The 14,506-nt window shown below is 33.8% G+C and overlaps 1 long non-coding RNA gene across 1 annotated transcript in view; it reads left to right on the top strand.

The window, feature by feature from the left end:
• The window catches only part of LOC144294302 (uncharacterized), a 91,129-nt gene that overhangs the window by 24,113 nt on the left and 52,510 nt on the right, over window positions 1-14,506 (top strand). The window contains exon 2 of the long non-coding RNA XR_013361723.1: window positions 1,376-1,545. This is a non-coding gene — a long non-coding RNA (uncharacterized LOC144294302). The remainder of the gene's footprint in view (window positions 1-1,375; window positions 1,546-14,506) is intronic.

Consider the following 14,506-nt stretch of genomic DNA (forward strand, 5'->3'; position numbering starts at 1 on the left):
CATCAATGAATCACCATGATAAAAGGATAATGTCTATGTGTAATCCTTCCCCATCCCTGCAAAGAAAAAAAATATTCTGCATGTCTATTTGGCAAAGGTTGATGAATGTTTACATGGCCCATAAACTAATGTGATTGTCAGATAGCTTTCTGCAGACTACAATCCTAAGAATTTCCAAGACAATGTTTTCCCATCAAATGTTATGCAAATTGTAATGAATTATGATAATTAATTTCAAATGCAGATTTTTTGCTGAGGAAAAACTTTCATTCAAACAAATGTGTTTTCCATGCCATTGGAATTACAAGTTCTAAGCATGTCTAGTAATTTATTAAAAGCTTTTTATTCAGGTTCAAGTGTTTGAACACCAGCTGGTTGTCAGAAAGATTTATCAAATTCTTTCTAGAAAAATCATAAAGTTTTAGGGCTGCTATTAATGTACAGTAAGTATTCATTATTATCTGAATAAGCAAACCTATGTCACTGAGAAATTGAAACACTGTGGGACCTAAAGCCTGTATATAAAATATTATATCCTTAATAGAATAATAAATCACATTCTTCTATGCAGCTATTTTAATGTCTACAGCTAGAACTTCAGGTGAGGAGAATTTTGTTTTATATTTCATTCAGGAAAAATGCCAGGGTCTTTAAATACTCAGGAATAGGGACAGCCTTATTTTTCATTTGCTTGGGATGATACTTTAATTTTTTTGTAGTTCTTACCGTATTTAGGCTGCTGTCATGTACTCCTTTTTTTTTTTTTTGTCACTTATTTTTTTTTTTTATTGGTGTTCAATTTACTAACATACAGAATAACACCCAGTGCCCGTCACCAATTCACTCCCACCCCCCATAAAATCTAAAAAGTCATACTTAGATGAAAGTGGTAAAAATTAGGATGGAAGCAGAAGCCCAATAAAAGGTCCCCTAAACCTGATGACTTCAATTGATGAAAATGAATTTTATCATTTCTGTCTCTATCTGTGTAGATCAATCTACTCCAGGTTCCTAGAAGAAAATGTTCTTAGGTATAGTTCTTCTCTCATATACAAAAGAGTATTTTGTGAATATTTCCTGGCATGCCACTACTCTTACTAAGGTATGACACTGAGGCATATTTATTTGTTTGATATATAAAGACAGAAACATAACTTCCTTATGACAACTAATTTAAAACCAGTGAACACTAATTTGCTCTAGCTTCAGTTATTCTTTATACTTAAAAAAATAAAAAATTTAAAAATGCAAAGAAAATGACATCATGCAAATTCACATCTACTTAGAACTACAACAGCTTACTGACTTATTTTATTTATTTATTTATTTATTTATTTATTTATTTATTTATTTATTTATTTTATTTTTATGATAGGCACACAGTGAGAGAGAGAGGCAAAGACATAGGCAGAGGGAGAAGCAGGCTCCATGCACTGGGAGCTCAACGTGGGATTCGATCCCGGGTCCCCAGGATGGCGCCTTGGGCCAAAGGCAGGCGCCAAACCGCTGCGCCACCCAGGGATCCCCAGCTTACTGACTTATTAAGTAAGTATGCACACCAAAGATTTTATTAAAGAGGTTTAAAAAAGTTTCATTGGAGGAAAAAAATGGTTAAGAATAACATGGAACGTACTATTCCTTAATGTAATTTTTATAATACTCTGTACATTTGCCTAAAGAAAAGCAATAACAATAGAGTAGAAGAGAAACAAAGATAATCTGCCAAGTGACTTTTGGGTAAAAGTTAAGAATGTAACACTGCAAAATAATTGTCTAAAATCTGAAGCATTCCTTCAGGCACGAGTATAAGTTTAAATAACCCAGGAGAAATAGTGTTTTAAATACATTGTAAAGCTTGCAAATCAAAGTATAAATCATGAAGTTTTCCAGAGCTGCTGTTGAAGAGAATATTCATTGAGCACATTTGGGCTATAAAGATGAAGAAACAGGGAATTTACAGTCCAGAGGTGGAGGACTGATAAATATACAAAAATTATAGCACAAGTCAGAATGACAGTTGCCATAACAGAGTTCAGAATAGATTGCTATGGAACACGAAGGAGGGAGAGATTATATTCTCTGTAAGGAATGCAGAGTTTTCCCAGAAATGACTATGTTTATGCTGGACTTTGAAGAATGGGTTAAATTAAAGCAGTTGGAAAGGTTGGCAATTTCTTGAACATGAATAAGAGCAAAGGCACACACACTGGAGTCAAGGTCTCATATTTAGAAAAGAGCAAGAAGAATTTTTGTTTGGATAAAATTCAGGCTCTATGCAGGGGGTGGTTGGCAAGTAGGCTGAAATGGGATACTAGAGTTATGTTCTGAAGATCCTAAGATCCCATGCTGAGTTGTTTGCATTTAATTCAGTAGGCTTTAACAGCCTTTACATGGGGAAATAGCATGCCTCAAACTCTAAAAGACAGTAGAAACTAAAAATTAATTATCTTGATGCACCAATACTCCTTCTAGTATTAAACGGAAGATCATTTTATAAGAGAAGTATCTAACTAAGCAGCATATTAATGGTGTGTCACAAATGAACTGTTGAGAATTACTTTTATTAGAAACATACATTATATACACTCGGCCATAAAAAAAAAGGATGAATTTTTGCCATTGGCCAGGATATGGATGGAGCTAGAGGGGATTATGCTAAGCAAAATAAGTCAGAGAAAGACAAATAACATATGGATTTCTCTCACATGTGGAATTTAAGAAACAAATGAGGAGCAGCAAACAAACAAACAAAACAAAGAGAGAGAAACCAAGAAACCAAGAAACAGACTCTTAACTATAAACTGATGGTTACTGGAGGGGATGTGGGGAGGAGGGGAATGGATGGAATCCGTGATGGGGATTAAGTAGTCTCAAGCATCACAAAGGGTGTTGTATGGAAGTGCTGAATCACTATACTGCAGACCTGAAACTAATATGTTAACTAACTGGCATTTAAATAAAGGCTTAAATAAAACATAGTTTAATGCATTTTCCTGGGCATTCTAACCAGGGGTGGAAGGGTTTGTTTTTGAACTATGTAACAGTAATTGTTGCAGTTTCTGAATATTTGCAATTTCTGAATCTTAGTTATTACTTCAGTGAGGACAGCTTTTATTTTAGGAAAAAATAAGAGAAAAGTTAATAATAATAATAATAAGAAGTAGTAGTAGTAATAGTAGTAGTAGTAGTAGTAGTAGTAGGGATGGTAATCTTTAAGTTATTGAATATTCTATGGCAAAAGATATGACTGACAAATAATACATTCACTAATATCAAAATACTCATTTTGGAAAACAGAGGTTTTAAAGAATATTTTTATTAACTATGCCTCCCCAGTCACAATGTTAAATTAAAGACACAGACTTCAAAATATCATGAGCAGACAAAACCTTTTTCATCACGTAAGCAAAACTAAATCTAGCTCATTTAATGAACTTTAGTGAAACATAACTTAGGTTATTTCTTTTAAATGCCTCTGAAAATCATAAAAGAAACTTCATCTTCCTGAAAATGGTATGAGATGATCACTTGTAGCCGATCCCCTGTCCTCTGGAAACCTCCACTATGACAATCAGTAATTGTGAAGGTTAACAGCTCCTGTTCATTGTATAAGGCGTCCTGTAACTTCATGCCCCTGAGATTCAGATCAGTCTTAAATATGAAAGTTGCCAGTTCATGAACTCTTCTTTATATACACAATAAGCTCTTACTAAATACTGTTTATTGATTTGGTGGCTTTAATTTTGTTATTTCTGGATTTTTGATAATAATAAGCTTTCAGTTAGAACACAAAGAACCAAGTACAGTATAAAAGCAGAACACTGAGTTTGTCTCTTCCAGATTAAAACTATTTAGATCAATTAGCTGATGTCAGTTAAATACGATGTAACTATGCATATACTGTTAAATATATAGAAAAAATCACATAGGCATTTTATTGATGTTTTCAGATATTAGCAAAAGATTGAATAATGAACTAAACAGTTTAAATTTTATATATATGGATGTATATAAATATGGAAAGAGACATGCATATATAGAGAGAATTTTGAATTTTTATGTCAGGACTAAATATACTGTTGGTTCTTCAAAATGCATCAACACACAAATTTGCATATCATAATGTAATATGTATTGAATAGTTCTATAAACCACTGAATAATATAAGAACTGCTAGTGAATAATTAATATTTTCTACCAAGATATCATCACATGATTTCACAGTAAATTACTTATGAAGGTTGTGTATTCTGGTCCTGAATTAAAATATCTCACAATTTCCAAGTTCCTAAGCTCTTTCTCAAAAACACTTTGTTGACTGCTTCTCTACAGTAGACCCTATAGTGATGCTTTATTATAGAACTCTGCCTTTGATAACGACAGTCACAGTGTAATCCTTCCATTTACGTGTTGACCTCCTCTTTCAGCAGCCTACAGCTATAGAACTTACTTTAATATATTATATCTCTGGTGCCCAGAATTCATTAACATTTAATAAATAATTATTGAATTAAAATATTTTTTTCCAGAAAGCCAATAATTTAATAAAGGAAAAATGTTAATCATTTGGATATCTATATACTGCCAACACCTAATAATTTATAATGATACATTATTGATACAAGTAATCCTTGTGTTTAGATAGTAAGGAATTTTTATGTAGAATCAGGAAAACTTGAAGAAGAAAAGATTTACATTTAGCTTGGTATTTGAAAACAACATTGAAAATGCAAAACAAACTTTATTTTCATTTGTTCTACAATTTTTACTGAATTCATATTATGTACAATACTATGTTAGCTCTGACGGGAGATACAAAGATAAATAAGATATGGTTTCTCCTTGGAGAAATGAGTAATGCAGGACAGGTAGGAAAGAGATACTATAATTTAAGGCAGAGAATGACAATCGGCATTAGAGATTTGCTGCAGCAGTGTTTCTCAAACTTCTTTTTACCTCAACCACAGTAATAAATTCATTTTACACTAGGTGTGTATGTGTATCTGAAACAAATGTGTCATAGAACAGTATTTTACTTTTATCCTATGCAATGCCCTCTAATATTTTCAACTCTATCATATTTCTTTTTAATATGGGGTGCTGATTCACTAAACTTTTTAACAATACATAGTTAAAAATAATAATACATAGTTCAAAAACACTGAATTACTTGGAGAATCAGCTCCTTCAATGAAATCTTTATGCTAAATGTCGAATTAAAAACAGTATAATATTTGTACATGTAACTTTAAGGAAAAACAATTCTTCTACACAGAAATGACCACACAAATAAAAGTGCTGAGAAAAACATGTAAGGAATAAATTAAGTGAGCAAGCTCAGTTTGGCTCCTGTGGTAGGCAGCAGAATTCTAAGATGGCTCCTATGATTCCTATATTCTGATATATATACTGTGTGCAGTAGTGCAATATACTCCTCTTGAGTGTGGCAGAGTCTGTAAATGTGAAGGTATATCATTCCCACAACTATATTACTTTCTTTGGCAAAAAAAGAAGAAAATTTGCAGATGTGATGAAGTCCTCCAAGTCAACTGAGTCAATCAAAAGATTACCCTGGGTGCATCTGACCTAAACAGATATCATCTTCAAAGGGAGATTCAAACTCAGAGAGGCACTTTACCGCAGCTCTGAGCTCAGCCCTGATGAATTCTACCTCTATGAGGCAATTAATTCTTCAAACGCCACATGAACTTGGAAGAGGACCCTGAGCCAGCCCAGCCGGCACATCAAGATTATTAGACTCTGAAGAGAGAACCCAGTAGAACCACCAGATTTCTGACCTACTGAAGGGTGAGGTAATAAATAAATGTTGTCTTAAATCACTAAGTTTGTGGTAGTTTCCTACCCAATAATAGAAAACATCTGGAGCTATAGGTACACAAAGAAGAGTAGTGAAAGAAATTATTGGTGAGACAATTGAAATTCCTACCATATCGTGCCATGAGAGCTGGCTAAGAGGCTTCTTCTTTGGGAAATACGAATATTGGGAAAATATTTGGGAAAAGGAAATTGCTTAGAAATGAAGATAAGCATTGGAAGAGATATCCCCACCATTGTGCTATTCTCCTTTTAAAGGGATTTTGTTTCAATAGTCAAGTGGTTCATTTATGAAATAGACAGATTATAAGTATTGGTATTGGTTTAGGAATAGCAGTAGGTAACCATATAGGTGTGGATGTCACTGGTAAAAATATGAAAATAAGTATATATGTCACCACATTACTGTCTAGCCTTGGGAATCCATGCTGATTATCCTGGGGATTGATTGTAATTAAATAGAACAAGAGATGTTCTCTTCTTTTCCACAAAGTACTGAATAACATATATCACTATTGAAACCAAAGCAAGTTATACTCCTGATTAGACTAAAAATGACACCCTCTTCACAGCAGCACCCCACATAGCATCAGAGAATGGAGGATTTATCCCACATCCTATCATACAATCTGCAAGTAGTAGAAACATTATTTCCCCAGTATAGAAACAAAGCCATTCATGTACTAATGGAAAATTTTTACAATTTTAATTTAAAAAAGATATAACTTAATTTTAAAAATAATTTTAATTTTAAAATCTGCTTTTTATACTGAAATAATAAAGGAGAACATATAGATTACACTATATTGGGATAAATATGTTAACACCACCATTTCTAATGATTCTTAGGTCATTACTAATCTTTTACTAATCTAGATTTTGATTATTTAAAAATTAGAATACTGACCAGATGCATCATATTTCTGCCATTTTGAAGGTAAAAAAAAATGTGTCATAGAAGTTTCTTTCATTAATATTTTGCTTCTTTTCTTCATATAAGGGTATGGCATTATAATGTTCACCTTTTAACATCATATATCTTTTTTATCATAAGAATATGATATTTTAATTATTACTAATTGATTGAATTGGACAGTCTTGAGGTATAGAAGCCCTCTCACTCTTAGAGAAAGCCAGGTGAGGACTCAAATAGAACAATAACTTTCATCCATGAACAGTCTGGTCCATTTATGACTGAATGCCATTTATATCTCATCATTTTATTTGCGTCTTTTGATGTGAAATGCTTTGGAAGCCTTGCTTACAGACTATTTTGCCTTTAGAAATACAATTATGGCTTCTACATCCCTCAGTGAACAGCTTAGAGCAGGTGACATTTTCAGAGCTCTGTCAATCATGAAAGTAGTACAACAACTATCTGACTCACACATTTGACTGTATGTACTGAGCCAAAATGTTTCCTAAAATGCACAAAGAATGATTTTAAGAGCAAGTGCCTCTGACATGTCACATGTCATTCTTTTAACATCTGTCGATTTGTTGATGATGATCCCCACTAGCATTAAATATTACTATTTTAAAGTAGATACCTTACCTCTGAACTAATTAAAAACAAATCATAAGCCTTTATTTCATAACATGAAATGGTATAAAGCCAGTATTAAATTCAATATTTAAATGCAATCATATGATGTCCTTCACAAGCACCATGAACTGCAGTGTGACATTAAGTAGTTAAAATGTAAACACACACATTCCCCCCAGCAACTACCTTTCCAGATTTTCTTACAATTAGGAATAGAATCATATCTGATATAAGGAAATGTATCTTAGATTTTTTCTATTCTCTCTGAAGTCTGAAAGAGACTCTGTAGTTTTATACTGGTCTCTCCTCAATATGACAATACTATCTTATTAGCCAGAAAAAGAAAGCAAAAGTATCAACCAAATGACAGTTCCTATTTTATGGCATAAGCATTTTTATGTCTTCTAAATAGATTTTACCAATGACTTTAGTATTTCTTTCAAATAATCTTATAAATTTGCTGATTTATAACAACCAAACCAAATCCCCCTTACTCTTTGAAGCTTCACAGGGCCACTTCTTCCTTGTTAACAAGACAACTTCTGAAATGGGCTAAGAAGGGGGGCTTCAAAGCACACTGGATAGTGCACTTGTATTTTTCCTTTTTGTAACAATGCTTAGGAAATGGCTTAGTACTTTTTAAAATATGAATAATGTGGTCATTAGAGTGGCACCAATTCCTATTGTTTATAATCATGCTTAAGTCACAGTCAATTTTAAATGAATAAAAGAAATAATGTAATATAAGATTAAAATTGTAGGAGGCATCAAAAATGTGAGAGAAAGCTGGAAGTAATTCATGTAATTTTACAAATTCAATATAATTATAAAGTCGGTGGTGTTATCCTTTAGTATGTTGAGCATATCAGCTCCATAATGTCTCTATTGTTTCTACCAACATATTTTATCTACTTTACCAATAGCAACCTCAGTCAGTGCTAAAAGCATCTAATTTAAAGTTTATCTTTAGCATCAAAAACTTACTTAAATCCCTCTAATCCATGCCAGAGCAATTGACACCTACTTTCAGTAGGAAATTCAATAGAAGGCTTTTCTCATTCTAGATAGAAATTCTGTAGCCATCTTTGTTCCTGACTGCATTTTTATGCATTCAATCTGCTGCTAAGTCTTGTTGACTGTTGTGGTTGTTGTAGTTTTTTTAATTCCATATTTTTATATTATTTCTGCTGTTAACACCCTAGGTCAAGCTGTTGTCCTTTTAATGTCTGGGTCACTACAACAGACCCCTAGCAATATCAGTTAGTGGGCCTCCTTGTTTAGTTTCATTACTAAGCTCCTAAAATAGGGATCCCTGGGTGACGCAGCGGTTTAGCGCCTGCCTTTGGCTCAGGGTGCGATCCTGGAGACCTGGGATCAAATCCCACTCCTGGTGGGCTCCTGGTGCATGGAGCCTGCTTCTCCCTCTGCCTATGTCTCTGCCTCTCTATCTCTCTCTCTCTCTCTCTGTGATTATCATAAATAAATAAATAAATAAATAAATAAATAAATAAATAAATAAATGTTAAAAAAAATAAGCTCCTAAAATACCGCTTGTGTCAACAACTAAGAACCAATGTACAAAAAAAAAAAAAAAACCAAAAACGTTGCCTATAATGGAATATAAACCTATGGGTACACTGAATAATTAGATTATTTTGGGTAACAATTAAATAATTATTACCGAAAAATTAAATAATCAAGTTTTGGCTGATAACACAAAGGCTCCAATTATCAAATCAAACTCAAAAGAGCAGAGATATTTCTTAGTATCAAACTTTGCAAACAATTCAAGTGACAGTGATTAGAAAACATAGGCCAAAGCTCAGAGAAATCTGAAAGTGTCCACATAGCTCCCCAGATCCTCTCTCACCACATTAGAGTTGACTTTGGTCTACATATAACATATAAAGTTCAAAATGATGTATTTAGGACATCCAAGAACTATACAAAAGATATGACATTCATAGCAACTCATGACCCATAAATCTATAAATTTTAGATTTATTTTCCATGAACAAGCTACAGAGCCCAGGAATTCCTGTTAAGCGTAATTCATATATCAAAACTCTTCATTACTGTGGTGTCTGGGTGGCTCAGTTGGTTAAGAGTCTGGCTTCAGCTCAGGTCATGATTCCAGGGCCCTGAAATCCCTGCTCTGCAGGGACCCTGTTTCTCCCTCTCCTTCTGCCTGCTGCTCCCACTACCTGTACTCTCTCTCTCTGTGTCAAATAAAAAACTAAAATCTTAAAAAAAACAAAACAAAAACAAAACTATTATCTTTCTAATATCACACATCTTCAGAGGTTTAATATGGTCATTTCTTTCCTATACTCCCCACGGCCATTAAGCCTCTAGAAAATAGAGAGGATTATAGACAATCACTAGCCCTTTTGCTTTCAATGCAAAGAGTTTATCCTCATATTTTAACATGGCCTTTTTTCTTTCTTTCCTTTTTTGTTTTAATGAATGAATGGATTGATTATTTTTTGAAAGAGAGAGCAAGTAGAGGGAGAACAAAGAAGGACAGAGAGAGAGAATCTCAAGCAGGCTCCATGCTCATAGCAGACCAGAGTAGGGCTGATTTTCAGGATCCAAGATCATGACCCAAACCGAAATCAAGTACGATGCTCAACTGACTGAGCCATCTAGGTGTCCCATGGTCTTTTTGTCTTGACCATAAACCTCCATTAATTATAAAATAATTTTATTCAGAGACTAGCTAAAATCATTTATTCAAGTATAGAAAAATGAGTAAGACACAATCTCTTATGAGCATATCAAGAAATTCTCACACTCTTAGGAAAAGATTAATTGTTCCATGACCACAATAACAAGTAGTTACCAGAACTGGTTTAAACTGTTTAATCAATAAATGACACTTTTATTCTGTTTCTTCTTTAGATTTGCTGTCAGTTGAGAAATAATAAACAATAGTTTGAGCACTGTTACTGCTGAATACTTGATTCTGAATTATTTGATCACTTTAGGACATGTAACCAAATTAAATGTTTTCATAAAGTCACTGGATTAGTTCCCTGCAGCGCTGTAACACATGACCACAAATGCAGTGGTTTAAAACAACAGAAATGTAGTATCACACAGTTCTGGAGTCCAGAAGTCCAAAATTAAGATGTCAGAAAGAACAAATTGGCAATTGGTCTAACTTTGACTTGGGTCCCCTACAAAATCTTCAAAAGGGTGTACATGTCAATTTGTGAAAAAGGGATCACTTTCTTTAGCCCACAGTTTGGGATCAATAATTGATGGGCTGCTAATGATATGACCCTTCTTAGCCCTTGCCTGATCGCGTAGGCTGAGGATCATTCATAAGCATACACCTTTTACCTTTTCTTATTTATCATGGATTTGTCAATATCCAAAAGTCACATCCTCCTTCTGGAAGAAATTCTGGTTCCTTTTATAACCCCATACTGTAGTCAACACTTTTGCACTTATTTTGATGAAAGACAAGATTTTTGTCTTAAAATAACAATGGCCATTATGCCATTTTGGGATATTTTTGACATGTGAAAACCAACAAACTAACACATTAAAGAGGGAGTCCTAGGAAAATGAGGCAATAAATAGCAAAACAGTCAGCTCTTTTAAACGAAATCAAAAGAGAACTCAACTCTAAAATAGTTTCTCTCAAATATTCTATTTTTAATCTTCTGAAACCCACCCTCCTGACATTGCTTTCTGTCTCAGCTTTATCAACTCAAGCGATCTATATTCCTTATTTTGTTTATGCTTCTTTGTCTGGCCTCCAAATGGACTTGTCCTTTCTTTAGGGTCTCTCCAAGAAAATAGCAATCATTTATTAAATTGTGATGCCATAAGACAAATCTTAAGAGGCTGAACTTAAACCCTGCCTATATCTGAGTGAAGTATTTCAATTAAGGAGCTCTTCTAACTTCAGAAAGATAGATAGAAAATTATGGAAGAGTTTAAGATTTTATTACATGAATAATGTCCTGGACTATGAGACCTTAACCAGTTAGATCACTTAATAGACCTTCAAATAAGAGGGAGAGAGGAAGGGAAACAGGAAAAAGAGAGAGAGAGAGAGAGAACTTAAAGGAACTGTTTTAAATTATCATGTAGGGTAAAAGATTATAAACAGCCTAGCTAGTTATAATTTTGAAAATCCACTGAGATGGAAAAAGAAAGAAAACATACTACTAAGTCCACTTCAAAACTTTTCATTGAAGGACATATTCCACAACGATTGAAAACTGTAAAGATTAAGATGAGAAATTGACTACAGGAAACTCTCAAAGAGCATTCTGGTATATTCTGGCATAGATTTAACAGCTGAGGCAAAGGGAGTTTTGGACTCTGCTTTCAGAAACAGGGAACTGAAAAAGTAAAATCTAACATAAAATCGCCAATTAAAAAAAAACAAACAGTGACATGTAGCTGAACATTTTTAAAAAAGTCTTCGTAAACAAGCTAGAAATCAAAACAAACTTATGGCATACTAGATAAAACAACTGGTCTCTGAAATAAAAACAAGAACAAAGAGCCTGCTGTTTTTTAAGAGTTGAGAGCCTATGGATAAGGACCTCTGTAGATACTGCAAACAAAGGTCCGTTGGAAGAAGCAAATCCCATGTTGCATAAGAAACAAAAAGGCAACTATAAAGAATCTGCCCAATTATTCTCTGAGGGCAACATGAGCACTAAAAATTTCCCTTTTAACTTCAGAAAGAGAAGTTCCAAGAGAAGTTTATTCGTATTTGTAAATATAAGTAGACAAAAAGTCAACTTTCTTATTGACAAAGTCCTACTGTCATAGATCATCAGATCTTTGGACTAAATCTTAAAAGCATGTTAATAGAAAGGAGGGAAGCAAATTAACCAGTACTAAGAATAAGAGAAAAAAAAATGGAGAATTTTCTTAAAAAAAATGTCTGTGACAAAATATGAAAGAATATAGTAAATGATAAACTTGAAAGTGGATAATAAGCTGTAGGACTTGCCGGGGAAATGCACTGTTTGCCTTGGTTTGCTAGAACCACTCCAGTATATAGGATTTCCAACATTCCTAAACCTTTCCTGAACCCTACCTATACCCTATACCTTACTGGTGTCCATTACCAAAAGATACCTCTTTCATCTTGTGATATAAGCCCTAAAATATGACAGGTAGAATCTACTTTTCAACGAACAATTGAAGGACAAAAACAGAATGGAATTAAACTAATTAATAATAGACCATAAAATCAGTCATTGACAAAAATATAAAAAAAGAAAAGAAAAAAAAGAAAACAAGAAAAGCCCCTTACGTTGAAAGAAAATTAAAAACAATGATTAAAATCTAGGTATTTATTATTTTTAGATAATTCTTGATAGTCTCTCCTGAAGCTTTGGCTGAAGAAATATGAGAAAGGAAGGGGTGAGATTAAAAAGAAGTTTCTATATTCCCCAAAAAACTGACTGTTCTTTAGCCATGACAATAATTAGCCACTAGAACTAGTCACCTGCTGAATCGATCAATTATGGTTTCATAGTTATAAAACTACCAAAATCCAGTGTGAATTTCTATATGACCAATAATAATTTGAACAAGCCTTTAGAAGCCAATCAATCAGGGCAGCCCCAGTGGCTCAGCAGTTTAGTGCCGCCTTCAGCCTAGGGCCTGATCCTAGAGACTAGGATCGATTCCCATGTTGGGCTCTCTACATGGAGCCTGCTTTTCCCTCTGCCTGTGTCTCTGCCTCTCTTTCTCTGTGTGTCTCTCATGAATAAATAAATAAAATCTTTTAAAAAAAGCCAATCAATAATATAGCACCTAATTTTATTTATTTTTTAATTGGCCAATCAGGAATGGGTTAATTTTAATGAACTGGCTCTTCCGACAGGAACTGTCTCCCCTTAGTAAGTGTGCTTCTAGGGCTGCTATGAAGTCACTCCTGCCTCTGAAAATCTGCCAATCTCAGACCATGAATAGCTTTAAAGCCACTGGGTTTCTCTCTCTCTCTCTCTCTCTCTTTTTGTTTTTTTACACTTGTTTTTATTTAAGTTCAATTTGCTAACATCTAGTATAAAACCTAGTGCTCATCCCATCAAGTGCCCTCCTCAGTGCCTGTCACCCATTTACCCCATCCCCCCACTCACCTTTCCTTCTGCAATTCTTTGTTTCCCAGAGTTAGGAGTCTCTCATGGTTTGTCTCCCTCTCTAATTTTTCCCACTCAGTTCCTCTCCTTTCCCTTATAATCCCTTTCACTATTTTTTTTTTTTATATATTGCATTGGGTTTCTTTTCTAAGCATTATGGAGTTAACTTTTTCTTTTCTTTCTACTCCAGCAAAAGGATGACAAGCATATTTACTATGAAAGGCACTTGTGAGTCCGAATGGTAACTCTGAAAGAGAAACTGGGTTTGGAAAAGATAAGAAAAAAGAAGTTAGGAGGTTGTTATAATAGACTATGTGAAAGTTTATTGAAGTCAAGCAGTAAGAATACAGATAGGATGAGGTACACATTAGAGAGAAGACAATAAATTGAGTTTATGGATAATTTGGGAAGTTTCTTTGATTCAGATTATATCAACACAGAGCTAGGTAGATAAAAAGCATATAACTAATACTGTTTTATATCCTCTGTCAAGATTAATTGTTGAGACCAGAGACAATTTAGGGGTATTAATGATCACTTATTCTGTAGAAATATTCATCAGTCATTCATCTTAACTGCTTTTGAGAAATATTTCTTGCAGAAGTGGTACTTAAACCAAATTGTGAACTCCTTTTAAATGGGGGCCAAGCCTTGGTATCAAATGAGAACTCATAAGGGTGAAAAAATTTAAATATTTTAAAAATAATAGTTCTACCGGTTCTATATTCTCAGAGCAAAAATATAAAATAGTTCCGCTTTAGTGGTGTGCTATGTATGCTTTCTGAGGCTAAGGGAAGTCTGTACATTAATTTTTAAAGACTATAAAATTTGCATTGCCATTTGCTTCTTTCACCTTCTATTTTTGCTATGTTGTTAGATTACTCTCTGATTAATTGGATACATTAGCACCAACACAGCATCTGGTTATCAGTGAAAACTTGCATTCACAATTTCCTTGATGAAGGTACAAGTAGATGAAATAACTTACCCTGAATAGCCAAGATGG

Source organism: Canis aureus, chromosome 22, assembly GCF_053574225.1.
Source record: "Canis aureus isolate CA01 chromosome 22, VMU_Caureus_v.1.0, whole genome shotgun sequence".
Taxonomy (NCBI): Eukaryota; Metazoa; Chordata; class Mammalia; order Carnivora; family Canidae; genus Canis; species Canis aureus.